At 34.2% G+C, this 21,038-nt stretch overlaps 1 protein-coding gene across 1 annotated transcript in view; it reads left to right on the top strand.

The window, feature by feature from the left end:
• The window catches only part of ST8SIA4 (ST8 alpha-N-acetyl-neuraminide alpha-2,8-sialyltransferase 4), a 105,389-nt gene that overhangs the window by 16,615 nt on the left and 67,736 nt on the right, over positions 1–21,038 (top strand). The window lies entirely within an intron of this gene.

Genomic DNA, 21,038 nt, shown 5'->3' with positions numbered 1-21,038 from the left:
ATAATTTAACAAGTTTATATTTGATACCTTGGACCAAATTGCTTTCATCACTCTTTATACATGGTACTTGTGTATGGTGGTATATTTTAGTTTTTTAGTTTTCTCACAAAATTAAACATAGCTATTTGTTTTTCATTGATGGTCAGCAGATATTTGATGAGTCATGTGTTTAGTTCTAGCTTTTGATTAACTGAAAAAAAGACAACAGTAGACTTAAGGTTGTAATGACAACAGATATTAATTAGCACTTTTTAATTCTCAGTATATCTAAATAGAGTTTTTTGGCTTGTTTTAGTTCTTCAGAAATATTTGCTGAATAAATGAAATGTGTATTTTGAAATATGAAATACTGCAATATAAAGATAGATTGGAAAGTATGCTGATTTGCCATGTTGACAAATAACTTGAAGTCTTGAAGCTATGCTGGAATCCAGCCTTTGAAAGTATAGATCTTGAAAAAAATCTTTTTGAACTATAGTATTAAAAATAAATACAATTATATAAGTATTAATCATAAATAGGCAACAGTTTTTTATAAAAGAATAATAACCATGAAAAATCATAAGAGAATACTCTCAGGGAATACAATTCATAACAATGAATATAACTACAAACATTTTGCCATACTATCATTTCTCAGTTGGATGCAGGGTCAGAGATTGATTTGACATCAGTTGAGCCTTTAAAAACCTGAACTTTTAAGTTGATTGAACTGAAAGAAAAACCTTGTCAATATGTAGATATACCAAGAAAATTGTGTCCAAAGAGGAGACAAAAATATTTGATGAGGGAATGACAGTGGAAGTGGAAGTAATGAGCTTCAAACTTTGAAGTCTGTGTGAAGTATGGCTGTGAAGGAAGAGTAAGGCTTCTAGAATTTCTGAAGAGATTAAAATCAGGGGGCAGATTAAGTGAAGAGGAAAAGATTTTAGAGCACAGTAGAAATTGTTGCAAGGTGAAGAAGAGAATTTGTAAGGTTGATTAATCCTGGAGGGCTACAGGATCTGAATGTGACTGACTCCTTGTTCCTACACCCCTTTAAACTTTAGCATTGGGATCTACATAACCCACTAGATTCAGCCTCACCTTTAACTCTGAAATTAAGACTGTAGTGTCAGCTAACACCTCAATCAGATCACATAATTATCTCCTCTCTTTTTTTGTGGTGAGAACAGTTAAGATCTAGTATTCTAGCAACTTTTAAGTTAATAATACAGTATTGTTGGCTATAATCATTAGGCAGTGCATTAGATCTCCAGAAGTTATGTTTGTTGTAAGTCACTCACTGGTGTTTGAGCATAATCGAACTTCAAGAGGTTCTTTATACTTTTCTAAGCTATGATTATTTTAAAAACTTATTTAACAAGAGCACAATAGTGACCAATCCTGCATCTATAATTGTTATGCTCTTACCAAGAAGTATAAAAAAATGAGGATAAGCATCTTAATGAAGGCATGAAAATTATTGCCATAATTGTTTTTTATTCTTTTCCTCCTATTTTTACTGCTTTCCAAAATTAGAAGTTGGAATGTTGTAGATTAAAGTATATACTAGGGAAGTGTAGCCCATGATTGGGATTCTGATTTTCCAGGTAAACTTTGGCAGGAATACATTTTGCATTAGAAACAAATAATCCCTGGAGAAAAACCTTTTTCTTTTGTAATAATACCTAGTTTGGAAATTCATCCCTTTGAGTCTCATGGACACAAGGGACTTCAATGACATATCACTACCAGACCTCCATCCTTCCTAAAATTCTAATCTTTCTCATGGCATCTGACTCATCTGTGTGCCAAATATCTTTTCCTTCCCCAAGAGTATATGACCTTTTGTTTCTGTACATGTGTCTATCCTACTCTAGAACATCAAAGAGGACTTTTGCATTAAACCTCAATCAAAGCCCTATTCCTTGAAATAGTTTGCCATCCATGTCAAACTGGTTAATATTGTTACAAATTTTAGTAACAATCTTTAAAAATCTTTCAAATTTCCCACCTTCCCAGAGCTGTATTGTGTGTATGCATATCAGCATAGGTATAGATAGCTTTGGTTGGTTGGTTGCATGTGTAACCTGTTGTTCCCAGTTTGTTTGTTTGTTTCCCATTTTTCTTGTTAGATAGTAAGTTTGTTATGAGAGAGATAACTGACACCTGATCTGCTTGCAGAGGGCACTGTTAATTCAGTGACCCCCCTCAAGGATCAGATTCACCCAGGTATTATGTTCAAGTTGACCTCTAACTTTATAAAGCAAAGCATTATCTTTAGATAATATCTTCATTCAGCATTAGTTAGATTTTAAACTTTATTTTTTCTGAAAGTACTTTAAAGAAATAAAATGCTATCTTCTTTGTTTAATGATGTACAGAATGCATCATCATATGCACACAGGAATCTCTTGCTCCAAACAGTTGTGCTATTGAGGAGGAGGGCAAGGTGCAGATACATGGCATTATTGTCCTGTGAAGTGTAGTTCTGGAGAAAGTTATTTTTAATATCCCACAATATTTTTAAATAAGCCAGTGAAAAGTGCTCACGTTGTATTTTTGCCCATGTAATGGTAACTATACATAAATGCAGACACACACACAATGTCATGCATTTCCTCTCCTAGAAGAGATATTCCCTCAGTGGCTGTTTGTATCATAAGTTAATCAATTAAATTAAATGCTGGGTTTTGTGGGATATCATACAAAATAGGAGCTTAAAGGAAAAAAATGAGGATAAGAAAATCAATTAAAGCCTTACTTTGGTTCTCTAAGTACTGATTAAATATTGAACTGATTTGTAAAATCTAGGCTTCATATGTACCTAAATAACAGAGAACTGGACATAAGAGAAATAATTTTATTTCTTAATAAAAAATGCCTAAAATCATAATTCAAATAATAGTGTTATGTCCACTTGATCAGTGATTTTTATATGTGGAACCCTCAAGGCAGTTAGTCTATAGTTCCTCAATCAGCGAGTGCCATGTTGTAAGGAAGAGGCCAGGATAGAGAAACATGGGTGGTCAGTCACTCACTCAGGTTGAAAATATCATGCTTTTCTTGACTTGCAATTCTGTCTGATAGGGAAAATTCATAAAGGATAATAAAGTTCTTGTGATGTTAAAGATCTTGTCATACAGCTCCAGATAAGCAAAAATTTAGTTTAATCTGGCATTGATGTGTCAGTTATAAACCTTCTCTCACCTGGTGAGCATTAGAGACACTGTCCTATTGATATTAAATTCTATATTTTATATTTGGATGGCCTGACATATGCTAAATATTGGAAAGAGATGGAGTCAGTGCTGCAGAGGAAAACCGTCACCCAATATATGTTCCAGGGGTCCGAGGGGTCCGAGGAGAGTTCATTGTAGGTGATATTGGATGAAGTTGTACGCCTTGCTGTACTTTAGTTTTCTAATTTAGAAACTGAGATTATTGTATGAACTATTCCTTTCTTCCTTAGAGTGTTACAACATACCTACTCACAGAAACCACAGAATTGTCTCTACGAAATCTCAGCCCTAAGTTTACCCCATGTATAATTACTTATCTAAAGGTTTGCTATAATATTTCAAGAATCTAGAGTTTTGAAGACATAATATGTCCTTTATATATCACTGTAGGTAAAGGAAAACAGGGTTAAAAAGCTCCCTTCGTGCAATCTGTTTAAAAGTATATTTGAATCCTTTCTTGGGTCTTTTTTTTTTTTTTTTTTTACTTGGTGTTAGGTATAAAATTATTGTAACAGTGCATATCTTACATTAAAGAATACAACTATTTAGTGGAGAAAATTGTTTTGGATTTTGCAAAATGATATATAAAGTGCTTTTCAATTTTTCTGCCTTTATTTTTCACATTTTTTGGATATTTTAGTCCCATATATATTTACAAAAACATACATTCTAATATCTGTATTGTCTATACTCAAGAATTTCATAAACTTAACAATTGTGGTTTTCTAATGAGAACCAAAAAATTCAGATATTTCCTAATTTTAATGCTGAAAGGTGGTGGAGAACAAATTCTCATTCCACCTTCCCTGCTCTTCTCTTCCCCCCAGGTAAGAATGATGGGGCATTCTTTCCATTCTCTGGGCTGTCTGTGGATAGTAGGAAATGTCAGGCAGCCTGTCAGTACTGGTTTTCCATAGAAGAGGGATCTTGTCCAGCCTCATCTAAAGTAAACCTGGTCCCACAGTGTACTAGCTTTGATGTTATATAGAGAACACTGGGGGAGGGGTTACTTAACAGTTGCAATTGGCAACTGATATTTTTTGACCATCAAATGCCAGTCTTCACTGTGCTTAAACAGAGATACTAGAAATAATGAGTATGACTTGAATGATTCAGAACTAAGAGCTGCAAAACACTTTGTTGTTCTGGCTGGTTGGAATTCCAAATTTAATTTTGTTTATTTCTCTCTTTCTGCCTTCCTTTTCTGCAGTTTTTCTTGTCCCCATCTTCTTCTAGTCTAGACAACTTTGCTCGTTTTTCCTTTGTTAATCAACATCTTCAGTTCCTGCAGTGCTTGACCAATTTCCTTCTAATTTCCTCTTGGTTCATATTTTTTTTCTTAAAATATAGGAACAGCAATGAAAGATCACTTAAAATAGCCATTTAAATATATACATATTTATATAAGTAAATCCTTGCTATTCAGATTGTGGTTCTGAACTACCAGCATTAACATCACTTGGAAGCTTGTTAGAAATACAGAATGTCAGAACTTGCACCAGACCTGCTGAGCCAGAATGTGCATTTGATCACAGTGCCCAGGTGCTTCTTATGTTCATTAAGGTTTTCAGTGTTCTGGAATTCTCAATATGCCTAAACAGTATGATCTAGGGAAGCTGGGACTCCCCACCATGTCTGATTTAGTTAGCCTGTATCTTTAGGACCTAGTACCAAATTTGATACATTAAGGTATGTGCTATTTATTTATTGAATGAAAGAATTAATGTAGGAATTGAGAAAATTTTGGTTTGTGTTCATGTATTCTTGCCTTAGACACTGAATACAACACTGGATTCCAAAATTAATATGTAAGAGGAGTCATATATAAGGTCATTTATGGTCATTTAAACCCTTAAAATTAAAAAGAAAATACAGAAATATGATGAGTAGTATAGTGAAATGTCCTAGATATTGGGAATCAGAAAAGCTGGGTTCCTGACAATTACTAGAATCACTATGTTGTACACCTGAAACTAATATAACATTGTAAATCAACTATACTTCAATAAAAAATAAAGCCAGGAAATGTAGTATTGGACAAATACCTTAGGTTCTAAACATGATTATTTCCAACATCCAATGATATTAATAATAATAATAATAGGCCTATTATTTCAAAGTGATTTTCTAAGTATCAGTTGGGAAATATAAATAGTAAAGAAATGCATAAACTGTAAATCTAAACTAATGTCAACTGATATTAAAGCACACCTAGCTTGAGTCAAATGTTGTAGTTGAAAGTTAAATTTATTACCACTTTTTCTAAGCCATGACCATTGGCTAGAAATGCAAATTCTCTTTGTCTTATATAAACAAGAAGTCAAACCTTCCTCAAATTTATCAAATATATCAAATGTGTATATAGTTGACACTGAATAACATATTAGATAATATGAAATGTGAAGACACAGGAACACTACTCAGGAGTGTCTATAAAATCTGAGTGTATAAAATTAGAAAGAATTGTAGTGAAGAGATATATTTCTTCAGGAAACCAAAGTAATAAGATAAAAATGTTTTACTTTATGATGATGTAGCTTCCTAAGAGAAGGGATGAGATGTTTCACAAAAGAAAAAGATGGAAGAATTTACTTACCTTGACTGATACATTTTTATAACTCAATGTTTGATTCTCCACTGGTGGATAATTTATGGCAAACTTTAAATCATCTTTTTTGACCTTCTATGAATGCTAACTCTTTTATAGCAAAATAGACTCTTCTCTGGGGGAGAAAAAATATGCCTACTTTTCTACGTGTTCACAAAAATGGCCTTATTTTTTTCCCTTGCACTCTCACTGAGAATGTTTGTGCTTAAATAAAATGTTTTAACTGCAAACAACTAAGTTTCTGGTAGGGAGACTGGTGCAGGCATTAGAAAGATATTTTAAAATTCTTATTAATTAAAATAACCACTTTATATTTTAGAAATACCAACATTGCTTATGTGATATTTGCTACATATATTTTCTACCTTATTTTTACTTAATGGTTTATTCATATTTTTAAGCTGAAATTTTATAGTTTTAAAAAAACTAATTATCTTTGTTATTTCTATTGATTTTAACCATAAAATTCATATTCTGGGTAGAAATGAGAATTTCTATTTTATTCTAATTATTTATGGTTTTTAAAATTTTACTGAAAACTAAATATGGAATTGTTATGGATTGTGATGTGAGGTAAGGCTCTAACTTTTTCTTCCAATCATGTCACTCCTTGGAAAAAAAAGATTTTATCTACAAGAGATACTTTTTTTTTAAATGGAAATGACAATGACTTGACAAACTATTTTAAATTTTAAAACATTGTTTTAAAATGACTATCCCATTTTCTAATTTTATTGATTTGAGTCCTCTTCCCTTTTTTCTTGATGAGTCTGGCTAAAAGTTTATCAACTTTGTTTATCTTTTTGAAGAACCAGCTTTTAGTTTCATTGATCTTTGCTATTGTTTTCTTTGTTTATTTCTGCACTGATTTTTATGATTTCTTTCCTTCTACTAACTTTAGGTTTTGTTTGTTCTTCTTTCTCTAGTTGTTTTAGGTGTAAGGTTAGGTTGTTTATTTGAGATATTTCTTGTTTCCTGAAGTAAGATTGTATTGTTATTAACTTCCCTCTCAGAACTGCTGTTGCTGCATCCCATAGGTTTTGGATTGTTGTGGTTTCATTTTCATTTGTCTCTAGGTATTTTTTGATTGCCTCTTTGATTTCTTCGGTGATCCGTTGGTTGTTTGGTAGCATATTGTTTAGTCTCCACATGTTTGTGGGTTTTTTTAGTTTTTTTCTTGTAGTTTATTTCTAATCTCATAGTGTTGTGATCAGAAAAGATGCTTGATATGATTTCAATTTTCTTAAATTTACGTAGGCTTGCTTTGTTGCCCAGCATGTGGTCAGTCCTGGAGAGTGTTCCATGTGCACTTGAGAAGAATGTGTATTCTGCTGCTTTTGGATGGAATGCTCTTTAAATCTCAATTAAGTCCATCTGATCTAATGTGTCATTTAAGGCCTATGTTTCCTTATTGATTTTCTGTCTGGATGGTCTGTCCATTGATGAAAGTGGGGTGTTAAATTCCCCCACTATTATTGTGTTACTGTTGATTTCCCCTTTTATGGCTGTTAGTATTTGCCTCATATATTGAGATGCTCCTGTGTTGAATGCATATATATTTACAATTGTTATATCTTCTTCTTTGACTGATCCCTTGATCATTATGTAGTGACCTTCTTTGTGTCTTATAACAGTCTTTATTTTTAAAGTCTATTTTGTCTTATATGAGTATTGGTACTCCAGCTTTGTTTTGATTTCCATTTGCATGGAATACCTTCATCTGTCCCCTCACTTTCAGTCTGTATGTGTCCCTAGGTCTGAGGTCGGTCTCTTGTAGACAGCATGTATACAGGTCTTGTTTTGGTATTCATTCATCCAGTCTATGTCTTTTGGTTGGAGCGTTTAATCCATTTACATTTAAGGTAATTATCAGTATATGTGTTCCAATTGCCATTTTCTTAATTGTGTTGGGTTTCTTTTTGTATATCTTTTTTCTTCCCTTCCTCTTTTATCCTCTTCTCCTGTGGTTTGATGACCATCTTTAGTGTTGTGTTTGGGTTGCTTTTTCTTTTTTGTGTGTGTATCTATTGTAGTTTTTGGGTTTGCTGTTCCTGTGAGGTTTTGATATAGCAGTCTATGTATGTACCAGGTTGTTTTAAGTTGCTAGTCTCTTTCCCACCTAGAGGAGTTCCTTTAGCATTTGTTTCAAAGCTGGTCTGGTGGTGCTGAATTCTCTTAGCTTTTGCTTGTCTGTAAAGCTTTTGATTTCTCCATCAAATCTGAATGAGAACCTCGCTGGGTAGAGTATTCTTGGTTGTAGGTTCTTCCCTTTCATCACTTTAAATATATCATGCCGCTCCCTTCTGGCTTGCAGAGTTTCTGCTGCAAAATCAGCTGATAATCTTATGGGAGTTCCCTTGTATGTTATTTGTCATTTTTCCCCTGTTGCTTTTAGTATTTTTTCTTTGTTTTCAATTTTTGTCAGTTTGATTACTATGTCTCTTGGTGTGTTCCTCCTTGGGTTTCCTGCCTGGGACTCTCTGCACTTCCTGGACTTGGGTGACTGTTTTCTAAAAATGCAATATTATAAACAACTACAGTTTCTCATCTATCAATCTAGCAAGGATATTTAACATTCTTAGTATTCAGCATAAAGTTATTCTGATGTTGGCACTCCTTTGAAATGCTTTTAAAAATATAGATTGATACAACTTTTCCAAAAATCAGGTTTATAATGTCCCCCAACCCTTAAAAATAGTAGATTCCTTTATTTACTATTTCCAGTTCTAGGAATCTACCCAAATGTGAACAATTGTTGAAGTATAAATGCATTTTATAACACACAGCAAGAAAGGATGAGTAAATCATTGTACATCTGGATGATTAGTCATTCAACACATGGAAAAGAGGAATCTCAGGCAAAGGGACCAGTAAGCACAAAGACAAATGCTTTCAATGGTCTTATGGTAAGGCAGTGTTTGGGACTACTCTACTATTAGGTTCATATTGAAGGACAATGTGGAAGGGGAAATGGCAGGGTATGTTGGCCTTAAATAATGAAGGATCGTTTCACCATGTTCAGGATTTACATGGTATCCTGTAGTCCAAGAAAGATCCTTACAGTTTGTTGGTTTATTTGTTTGCTCTTGTTGGAGTTTTGTTGTTGTTCTTATTATAAGCATAAGAGGAATGTAAAGGTATAGAAGCATGAGCATATTTGCAGATGGAAGGACCATGGTAATAAATAAATCAAAGGTAAGAAAGAGAAAGAACACTCAATAAGGAAGATGCTAGAGGAGGCAAATGTGATGAAATCCAAATCATAGGACAGAGTAAGATGATAAACTTCAGTGGTAAGGTTCATACTAATGTAAAATATGGTAGAAATCATCCTTTCCTGGTATCAAAGGAGCATTAGCAAATGGGCAGTTGGTCATTCCATGGATTTTCAAAATATACCTTCAGTTTTGGGTTTAAAGCATTTGTTATTTGTCTACTATTAAACTCATCTGTAAGTGGACATCAGCCCAAAATATGTACTCCAAAGCCAAACACAATTGAACTTTTCAGACCTATTGTTTTCAGGTGATACATAGCATAGCTTTGATCTTCCTTATAATTTTTTCATTAATTCCTTCACTCTTTTATTCACCTATTTATCAGGAAGATACAAAAATGAAGATCAATTCTTTACATCTGAGATGATTGTAGTCCTGTAAAGAAAATAAAGTAATGAACTGATAATGCACAAATTGCTTTATTAGAGGTACTCACAGAACTAGGCACTGATAATGAGGCAGAGAGGATACATAAGCTGGATGGTCAAGGATGATTTCCTGAGAGAAGCAACACAAGTTAAATTATGATGAAAACTGAAGAAGTAAGGAAAGGAGAGAAAAGAAAGTGAGACCTAGTCCAAACTGGATCTATGATGCACCAAGGAACCTGAGTATAGGAATGAGTGGCTTTTCTGGGCCTGTGAGTAGTTTCAGTATGATGGAATAGAAGGTTGTGTGGGTCAAAAGAAGCAGGTAAGGCTGGAGAGGGAAGCTGACAGGTTATGCAGAGTCCATTGTATCTTGCTAAGGAGATTGGATTTAATTTTTCAAGTAGTCTGTGGAGCCACTCAGGAGAGGAATGTCATGATCACATTTAAATTTCAGGAAGATTTTTAGGTGATCAATTACAGGGGGACAAAGATGGGAATACTGAAAATAGTCTAAAGATGGAGATAATGAGGGGCAAAGTAGGATAGAGACAGTGGGGATAGACGGTGGAAGGCAATTTAAGAAAATCAAGGACTCTATGAAGTATATAATACATGGAAAGGGCAAATGATAGTGAATATAAATATGCCACGTTTTAAAGTGTAACATTTTTTGGATGACGGAAAATTAATCTTGAATAATCCAAATTGGTTCCCATTGTTTCCTCTGAAGAAGTTAGGCTTAGGGGTTCCTCTGTAGAAGTTAGGCTTAGGTTAACAAACCACATTTTTCCATAGAACAGAGAGTCTAAGTGACTTTCCTGAGTGTACACGGTAAGTTGAAGAAGGAAGCAACAACAGAAGTTTTTTCTCTCATACTCAAAGTCCAACACTTTATTTTCAAATGAAGATTGAAAACACTTATCTTTTTAAATTAGAAATAGCAGTCAGTGCCGCACTAGAGTGTGAAGTTTTTAGTTGTACGTTTATTCTGAAATGTGAAGACCAGTGAGAAATGGTCTTAATTAGTGTACATTTCAAATTTTCGTGACTTAGCATGAAAGACAGAAGAGGGAAGGTCATTTTAATGTCTGACATTTCCACAAACTACCAGCCATTCTTCAAAGTCTAGGCTAACAAAAATTGAACAACAAATAAAATCACACACACACAAAAACTGGTAACTGGGTGAATGGTAACTATGTGTGGCAATGATTTCACAATATGTACATATATAAAATAATCATGTTGTACACCTTAAACATACATAATGTTATATGTCAATTATATCTCAATAAAGCTAGGGAAAAAACAGTAAAAAATTAAATAAACACCAAGCTGACTTTATAATGTTTAGTATTTTCTCCAGTCGTGGTCTGTGGACCATCCTGTGAGAATTCCTTTCTTTAATTAAGCACTTACTATGTGCCAAAAATATATGTCAAAATATTCTAGAGACAGATCATCAAGCAGGAGACTCATTTATCACTCGTGATAAACGGGGCTTCCCTGGTGGCGCAATGGTTGAGAGTCTGCCTGCCGATGCAGGGGCGGTCCGGGAAGATCCCACATGCCGCGGAGCGGCTGGGCCCGTGAGCCATGGCCGCTGAGCCTGTGCATCCGGAGCCTGTGCTCCGCAATGGGAGAGGCCACAACAGTGAGAGGCCCGTGTACAACCCTCCCCCCCCAAAAAATGTGATAAACCTTTAAGTCAGGTAAATCTAGTTTCAAGTTCCATCTTTTCCATCTAATTTATATTCAGTCTTAAATGATTTATTTACTTCTCTAAGCCCCCGTTTCTTTATATATAATATGAGGAAAATAATCTCTATCTTCCCTTTTTTGTGAGTATAGAAGTAAATGAGATAATGTGTGAAACTGTCTAGAATAAATCCAAGTACAAATCAGTTATTCAATAAATGTAAATTTTTCTTCCTTTTGATGGTTTAGGATTAACATATTGGTGGTATTGTATATTCATGGTAGTAAAATTATATCTGTGACCCAGGTACACAGAAGATGTAAATATTTGCACTAAAATGGTCATTGTTGCTAATCAGTATATATTCTCCCAAAGAGTGTAGTTGAGATAATACTCATGAGAGAATTCAGAAACTTGGATCCTCTTGCTGGTATTGCCACTAAATATAGCTGTGTGACTTTGAACAAGTAATATAAACCATTTTGAGCTTCAGTTTTCCTGATATGCCAAATCTAGCCATTGAACTAGATGGACTCATAAATACCTTTCTGGCTCTGAAACTCTATGACTCTATTTTCTTATGATTCAGTAGACAACTTTGGAATAGAGCCTGTCAACTTGCATTGTTGTGTGATTTTTTTTTCCCTTCTGGTTGCCATGTTCTATGAATAAATTTCCTTTTCATCAGTCAACTTGTGGAAATAGCATTCTCTACTTAATACTGTATCCTCTAATCTGGCTTTTCGTTTCCTTTGGTCCAGGAGTGTTGCCTTTCCTCCTGATGTATGCAAGCCAATGTTAAGACTTAAAATCAGGGGAAGGGTATCACTTCTTAGCCAAAGAAAAACAAGACTAAGTTTCTGTCTGTTTGTTTATTTTTAATTTTGGTTGAAATATAGTTGATTTACAATGTCGTGTTAGTTTCAGGTGTACAGCAAAGTGATTCAGATATATAGATATACATATATTCTTTTTTTTACATTCTCTTCCACTCTAGGTTATTACAAGATATTGAGTGTAGTTCCCTGTGCTATACAGTAGGTCCTTGTTGGTTATCTATTTTATATACAGTAGTGTGTATATGTTAATCCCAAACTCCTAATTTATCCCTCCCCCCCTTTCCCCTTTGGTAACCATAAGCTTGTTTTCTATGGAACAAGACTACATTTTAATGATTCATATGAATTATTGTAAGTGTGATGAGGTCAGGGCCTTGGGAAGTCACCATATGAACAAAATATATAAAGAAGAACCAGTGAATACAAGCATTATCAAAAGGGAGAGAAATTGTTTTATAGCAACATCATTTAGTATAGTTTTGGGGAAAGGACCTTGACATTTTTCTGGGAGATAAGATCTCCTACTTCCCATATCTATTTCACTGGCATCCACCAAAATTCTTGGAACCACAGCTTGCCTTATGCCATTACTGGAAACTTTTATTTAACATATTAGAAGTCAGTATGGTACCAAATGTTAATAGTGATTATATTTTAGAGGGAGACGTACAAGTGTTCTATATTTGAAAAGTATTTTAACTTCTCTTTTTGTTAGTGTTTGTATGTGAACACAAATACTGTTTTTAAATTGGAAATGAAAACAATTTTAATTTTGAAAATTATGTTAAAATTCTGGAGTATAGATGAGAAGAGTGATATATATGGGAGTTAGGAGATTTGGGGTCATGTTACAGCTCTAGCACTACCTGAGTGATATTAAGCAGGAAATATGTTTTTCGTTTAAACAAACACATAAAAATGCAACTTATAGTTTTGTAGTCTAGTTCTGAGTATTCTATCATTAGTGTCAAGTGTAGTGTATGTGTGCATGGGTGGGGGGAGAGGGAGAAAATGAGCATGTATTTTGGACAATGAAAATCATTTGAACCTGTAGTATCGTGCAGTAAATTTTGGATTCATAGTGTTTTAGATACAAAGTTGGATTTAAATCCCAGCTCTGAGGATTTGTAAACTGAATTTTTTTCCCCTCATTTGTAGAATATGATTACTTATACTTAATTATATGGATGTTCTTTAAAGTTTGAATAACTTAGATATGTATAATATCTTGCATAAGGTAGTAACTGATAGTTCTTATTATGTTTAGTGAATTATATAAATGATCAGACTGAACAACATGGTCTTGAGTCAAAAGCATGTGATCCTATAAAGAATTGAGAGGGATTTTTCTATTGTGATTAAGAATTGTTTAGAAAAACAGTTCAAAATTAGGGTCCCATAATTATTTCTTAAGTACTGGTATCCTTTGGCATAAATGTATGGCTCCTAAATATGATGATTTTAAAAAATAAAAAACATTTATTTGAAGTTTAAAAATGGAAACAGTGGTTCCATTAATTTGTAGTCCATTAATTCAACAAGTATTTCTTCATTCAACAAACAATTATCAAGCAGCCACTAGATGGCAAGTTCTGAGGGGCTTCATTGGGTATTAAGGATATAAAGATAAATTACATGGTCTATTCTGTTTGGAGTTTGTAGTCTGATGGAGGAGATATACATGGAGGGAGGAATAACAAAATAGTACAGTGACAGTAATAAGAGAACTAAGAACGAAGCATTGCTGCCAGGGAGACAGAAGGAACTAATTATAAAAATGAGTGAAGCTAAGTTTTAAGGCAGTTCAGTTTGGGACAGGAAAATAATTCCCTTTCCAGGAATGTTATATTTGTATGGATATTCTTGCCCTTATTCTTGGCATACATCATTTTACCGAAGTATTGTGTGAATGGGCCTTTCATGCTTTTTAAGCTTCGATGACTGAGATCATTAACAATAATCCTACTTACCTTTTAAACATGTACATACATTCACATTAGTGAAACAGATTGTATTTCTTGTTGTAATTTAAATAATTCCAACTTAAAAGGATGACTTTTTTCAATTTTTGTGTATTTTAGTTAGCACACCTTCTGAGAGTTAAATATTTTAACAACTACAGTTAAAATGCAGTTTTCAGCTTAACACATATTTATTAGTACCTTTTGTGTTCCTTAATTCACCTCCCAAAACACACACTGTATCAGCTTTCTAATGAAACATGTTTAACATGTTTAACAGAACATACATGTTAAAAATAAAAATTGAAGTGTTTGTACAGGGAATCAGAAGATTTAGTGCAGAGCTCACAAACTGACAGCCTCAGGGCCCAAACCAGGTGGCAGATATGTTTTCTTTTGCATTTTTCATCACAAGCCCATGAGAGCCTGTCCCCTTTAAATGGGGAAATAGCCCAGCAAAATTGCCCATTTTTCAGAGTTATGTTAACCTGTGGCCCAGGGGCCTGTGAATTTTCAGGACTTGATTTAAACGCTTAGCAGTGCTCCTAGAAGACAGAGATCAAATACCATTGTAAACAGGTTCTCAATTCACCTACACAGAGTAACCGTCATTATTATTATGGTTAGCTTGACTAATTGCATTAAAGATATCAACCCTATACAAGCAACTAAATGTAATCAAGTTCCATACATTGTAGAATAAAGATATAAGTAAATATTTTAGAACAGTGCAGCAGAAGCACTTAGTTCTGCCAAAGAAATCATGTGAAACATTGCAATGGATATTAACCTTTGAGTTTTAAGAAAAAGTAGGATTTTTTGAGGTTGGAGGCTAGAGTGTCTTAGGTAGTCATTTCAGGCAGAGGTATCATCATAAATAAAGGGACACAGACAGAAAAGTACATGGAGTAGTCTGATGCCATTGGGATCTAAGACAGGCAAACGTATAGAGAGAAAATTCTGGAAAGTAAGGGTAGGGGCAAATTATGAAAGCCCTTGGACTGATATCACTGAAGGTTTTTGATTAGGATAGTATCGTGGTCAAATGTGCATATTAATAAGATGATACCATCCTTGAAACAGAGAATGATCAAGCTGGAGTCCTTGTGTTACAGAACTGGTTAGAGCAATGTTTTTCAGTACTGTTTAAAAAAAATGCATAGCAAGAAATACAGCTTATATCATGATATACTCCTGCTATTGCTTCCTCAGCTACAATTACTACACACACACGTAAATCTGAAATAAATTTCCATAAAATTATGTGCATGGAACACTGTCATTTTCTATTATAGACAGTTTTGTTCTTTTTCATTCTTTAAAAGTTGCAGATCAATTTATGATGCACCAATTGTTCCAGCTAACAGTTTGAAAAATAGTTAATTAGGAAATTATTCCAATGATAGTTCAAAAAAACATGGTGGTACCTAAGCTGAGAAAATATCAATAGAAATAGAGAAGAGAGAGTATATTCAGGAGGAATTTTCTGAGATGAATTTTTAGGGCTTTGTGATGAATCAGATATGGAAGATGAAAGAATTATGGAGATCAAGGGCTTTCCACCAGTCAAAATGTTATTTTCTACTAAACAGAGTATGAGAAAGATCCACTTAAAATAAATATGATGTAATGAATGTGAAGTTGCCTTGGCCTGCCTTGTGATATTAGAAAATGAAACATTCATTTTTATCCACTCATGATATGATACTTTTCTGAATGCTTGATGGTATCAGAATACCTAACTCTTCTGAACATTATACCAACTGTCTTTCCAGGACCAAGTGTCAAGTAAATTATATATACTAAATTAGAAATCATTTTTCAATCTTGGATTATACTTTCCAAAAAATGAAAAGAAGAAAAAATTTATAATTTAGAGTAACAAATCAAAAATATTTTTGTTTTCTTAAACAAGGAAGTTAAATGTCAACGCACTGGTACCGTGACAGGTTTGCTGGTGTAATCACTAAAAGTTAGAAAACTCAAGTATGTTTCCCACAACCACTGTGATGACCGCATTGTACTTAGTTTATTAACACCATGAATTGCAAAGAGAAAATGTTATAGTCCTTCTGCCTTGGTTTTCTGGCATGGGTAATTAAAGTATCAGCCATAATATTTCATGAATGCTGTTTCTTTCCTTTTAATGTACAACATAATTTTTAAGAACATAAATTCCATGCTAAATCAGTTCTCTTCCCTCTGTAAAACAGTACTAACTGCTCAGCAACCACTGATCAATGGAGTAGTCCAGTTCCCTGACTAGGACAAGAGTACTTGAAAATACATTCTAAGATCTTGCTTGGTTTCCCACCCGCATGTCTGAAATATCCCAATAATGAATTTTTACCCGAGACAATGAACAGAAAATTTCTCAACAGCTGCCAGAATTTTCTCTTCATACCCTCTTCAGAAAAGTTAAAATGATCCTTCATTTTTAATTACAAAGGAAGGATTTAGAGAGTATCCTTAATATTCCTTTATTTGAATTTTCCAGAAACTTAACATTTATAATAATTCAAATAAATATTAGTCTTGCTACTATATATATTCACTTTTGTGAAAAAGAAAACAATCACGTGCATGCAAGTTTATTTGATTTAAGCACAATATATCCATTCCTTGGCATACCTTTCCCTCTCCCCCCAAACAAACTAAGTTATTGAATAATATCTGTGCAGTTGTAGCAAATGTGCCTAATGACTCTGTTTTGATCTTGACTGAAGTGTGGGAATGCCATAGTCTAACATATTTCTCTGGTATTTGGATCTTCGTTTTCTAGAATGAGTTTAATTTTTTTTTCATTCTGTGATTTCCGTAGAAATAATATGACACTGTTCTTCTCACCCTTGCCAAATATGTAAACAAATCTGGGTTTGTGAAAAACGTCTCTCTTCTGTTTAATCACTTAGTTATTTTCATGACATGTGTCGTTTTTGTATTTATTTTTATCAACTTGAGGATTTGTTTATTTTGTTTACTACATAATGATATACCACATATAAGTCATCTGTTAACCCTAAGCTTCATATTTCAAAAAGTCACATCAATTAGATATTCAGTCCTTTTACCAGCATTTTTTGAAAATCCTTTCCCTCAAGAGATCTGAAATATAAGTATTATTTTTATGTGTTAGATACCTATTGTTTAATAACTGCTCAGGATTTGGAGAATGTCATGGCTGAATGGCCTTGTATAATATGCTTAAGACCAAATGGTAAGGCATTCTTTCTCTTACAGGAAGGTTGGGGTGAAACATGAACATACAGACATTTTTCGCTGCTTCTGAAAGAAATCAATGTATAAGTAGTTTTTCGCTGATTCTGAAAGAAATCAATGTATAAGTAGTGTCAATTAAAACTCCTGTCCTGGAGTCATTTTTAAATAGTTATGCTTTTATTTTATATGTGCCATGTCCTTGGACATGTTTCCTAATCACCTTGACCTAGTTCCTTACCTCTAAGTGGAGATAATACTACTCCTTACCTCAAAGTATTGAAAAATTATTGGTTTCGGGTCTACTATCCTCACCTCAAGAAAGTCAAAGAGGCTCATAGGTTGCATGTTTCAGCTTCCCCTAGAAGTTTTGAGAGGGTAACCACAAAGCCTAAAACAAAACCAGGTATTAGAGATTCTTTGTGCTCTTTCTTGGCTCTTCAAGCTCAAAAACAGGATGGGAGCAGATAGGAACCATATGCTTCCTCTGAGGGCAGAATGGAGAAGAGCTTATCTCTCATTTCATAGTCAGTTGACAAATGTGGTTCCATTGGCAACGATGGTTTGGGCTGTGGGATTTCAGCGTTAGTACAGATAAATACACAATGAGATTGGCCAACAAAAAAAAGGATGTGTTTGGAAAATTGTGTGATGGGAACTTGTCTGAACATTAACTAATGGTGAGAAAGAATAGAGATAAGGCTGTAGTGCACTCAGTATTGTTCCCTTCTCATTTAATCTATGTTGTATGTGTAAAGAAGTAATTAACCACCTCCTATATCACAGTACATGCTGTCGTACCTCAGTATCTCAGATGACTAGTTCTATAGGTAGCACAAATGTGGGATACATAAACATGTAGCTAATTGAATGAGTATTATCTTATTGCTATTACTAATAATAATTGTCAAGATCATGTTTTGGCCAGGTTATATCATTGTAAATTAGCACAAATAGTAAGATAGCTGGAAAAAGAGTTCTGAGTACTGTGCAGTATTTGCGCAATGAACTCTCAAAGCATATCTGTTGAGCTATTGAAAGAGGGACCTCCTAGTTGCTTAGACTGTTGAGCCATGATTTAAGGGACATGCAGAGAATACTAACAAATCTAAGAGATATGTCTTGCTAGAGAACTGAGTGGTCTTGAGCTATACATGAAATAAACATATCTTTCCTTAAATAATTAAGTGAATTAAAATTTATTAAAAATATTTTATATGGCTGTGAAATAAATGAAAGTGCCTTCAGTTCTGCATAAAAGGAATGTTGAGAGGCAATCACATCTAGTTTGAGATCACAGAAGAAATTTCAGAGGTCTAGAGCAGGGGTCCCCAACCCCTGGCCCGTAGACCACTACTGGTCCGCGGCCTGTTAGGAACTGGGCTGCACAGCAGGAGATGAGTGGCAGTCGAGCAAGCAAAGCTTCATCTGCAGCTCCCTATCTCTCCCTATCGCTCCCCATCACTCTCATTACCGCCTGAACCATCCTCCCCCCTGCACCCCATCTGTGGAAAAATTATCTTCTACGAAACCAGTCCCTGGTGTCAAAAAGGTTGGGGACCACTGGTCTAGAGTACAAGGAGCTAGCTGCCTTCCCAAGGATTTTTAATCAATGATGGAAAATAAAAACAAACAAATTGAAAATCGGGCGGCTTAGAGTAAACAGGGAGTTTGGCCATCAGACCTAATTCTGTGTATATGTTTTCATGTTTTTGATATGTCAAAATAGTTGGTCAGTACAAAAATTTAATTTGGCTAAAGAAACAGAACTTGAGTGTATTAAATATTCTTGTGCCCTCAGTAGTTTTGACTCACAGATATCCATCATTTAAAAATTGGGCACTTCACTTTTATGAGATTAAGAATAACATGTGAAATAATGCTTCATAAATGCTTGCTACACATTCTGGATACTTTTGATGATTGTAATCCCTGAGAAGATTTTTTAAAAAGGAAAGTTAAGAATGTGTGATTGCAAATCTATTTATAATCTTGCTCAATCAGCAGTATTGCTACTAGTAACGCTGTGAAGTTCACAAGTCTACTGAATTGCTGGAGTGTAACACAGCTGGTTGGTTATTTTGGCTTCCTTAATGCTTGCCCTGATTATGTGACATTCAGCTAATTATATGACTAGATATCTAACTCAACTACAGAGAAGTTAATTTGCTGGCCACATGTGGACATGATGTTAATCTTTCCTTCCTGTGAAAAATTAGACATAGTCACTCCAAGGAAAATGAACAAGCAGGCTGTGGAGCCAGCATAGTTCATATTTTACAGTGTGTCCTTCTGTCATGCTATTTCCAGTACCTCTGTTTCCATTCCTCACAAACTCTGGTTGGGCTGTGCTTAGGTCATAAAAACTTTACAGTAAAGCTCAGGTGGATTGATTACTCTTTGATCTCCTGGTGCTCTTTCAGTTTACATCACAGCCATTTAACATTCTTTGACTACATCAAATATATTGGCTCCTCTCCTAGATCCAACCCTATTCTCCAGAAATATTGTTATTCTGTTTGTTTCCTTTTGCTTCCAAGGTGGAAAGTCCCTGTCTTTCAGCACCCAATTTTATTGATGACTATTTTATTAGCTCTTAAATGGCACATGGCCAGACAATCCTGTTTCAGAAACATGCTGAATCAGTCCTAAAAGAGTGGGTGTTAGCAAACATGGGTGTGGAGGGGCTTTTAAATATGTCATAAGAAAAAGTAATGAAAAGCATGAAGTAATTAAGTGATTTTTTTTCCTGAAAAGATAATTCAGTGGGATGTTATTTTGGCTTTCTTTAACAGGGTTGGCTCTGATTATTTTTATAATTATAGAGAAAATGAAGTATAGATATTTTTTCCTATGGTGGAAATCCTCTGAAAAGAATCACTGAGGAATTATTACAGCAAAAAGATCTGTCTGAAGCCATCTCCCCTGACAGGAACATGTTAACTGTCATGTTAACAAGTGTTGTTTATTTTTTACCTGAGGAATGAGAAGTGTTTGTACCAATGTTGTTCAGAAAGCATTTCCTCACAGTATCCAAATTCATCTTATAATCAGCTTGCTTAGAATTTTAGACTATTTTTAAAGCTGGTGTGGAGCACATTTTAGGACTTCAAAAATTATCATATCCTCAGTCTTCCATGAGTTCCACTATAAGATGTTCAGTTTGCTTCTGTTCACATGTAGCTGTTCTTTCCCAGGGCAGTCCCATTCCTAATATTCTTACTGTGAGGTGAGTGAATAATAACTAATCTCCAGTAGTGCATGGATCATGGATAGAGACAAATAAATACTCTATCATATAATATAGTGTGTATAATTAAAGTTATATAACTTGAAATGATTGTTTCTAAATAATATGTGTTAACTTTTATTTGTTTTCTCTCAGTAGGTTATCCTAGATAACATAGACTTTGCTTAATTGTGTGAGATGAAAGATACTTGTTGCGTTAGATAAATGTTGTCAAGGTCTAGGAAGTAATAAGATATATTAATTAAGAGAGATAAGAAAGGTATATAAACCAGTAATTTTAATAGCGGAGCACACACTTTACTTTCTAACTAAATTTAACTTGTTTGAGAATTTAATTAATGTGGCAAAATGCACAAGGAAGAGAAATGTGAGAAACTTTCATAATGCAGTCAAACCTGCAAAAATGCAGAAAGAGGAAATTAGTTTCTCTTCCCTTCCCTTGAAAGGCTGATATAAACAACGAAAAAGAAAAGAAAAAAATCTGTGTGTGTGAGTGTTTTCATGAATGTATAGATTCAGTTGGTTTTTCTCCAAATTAGTAAACTCTTGTTTGTTAAAAATCTAATTTTTCACTTATCAACTAATTAAAATG

This window comes from Monodon monoceros, unplaced genomic scaffold, assembly GCF_005190385.1.
Source record: "Monodon monoceros isolate NGI ecotype Baffin Bay Population unplaced genomic scaffold, NGI_Narwhal_1 Super_Scaffold_12, whole genome shotgun sequence".
NCBI classification, from domain to species: domain Eukaryota; kingdom Metazoa; phylum Chordata; class Mammalia; order Artiodactyla; family Monodontidae; genus Monodon; species Monodon monoceros.
Note: the sequence above shows the minus strand (reverse complement) of the source record. Positions and strands in the feature narration are given on the sequence as shown.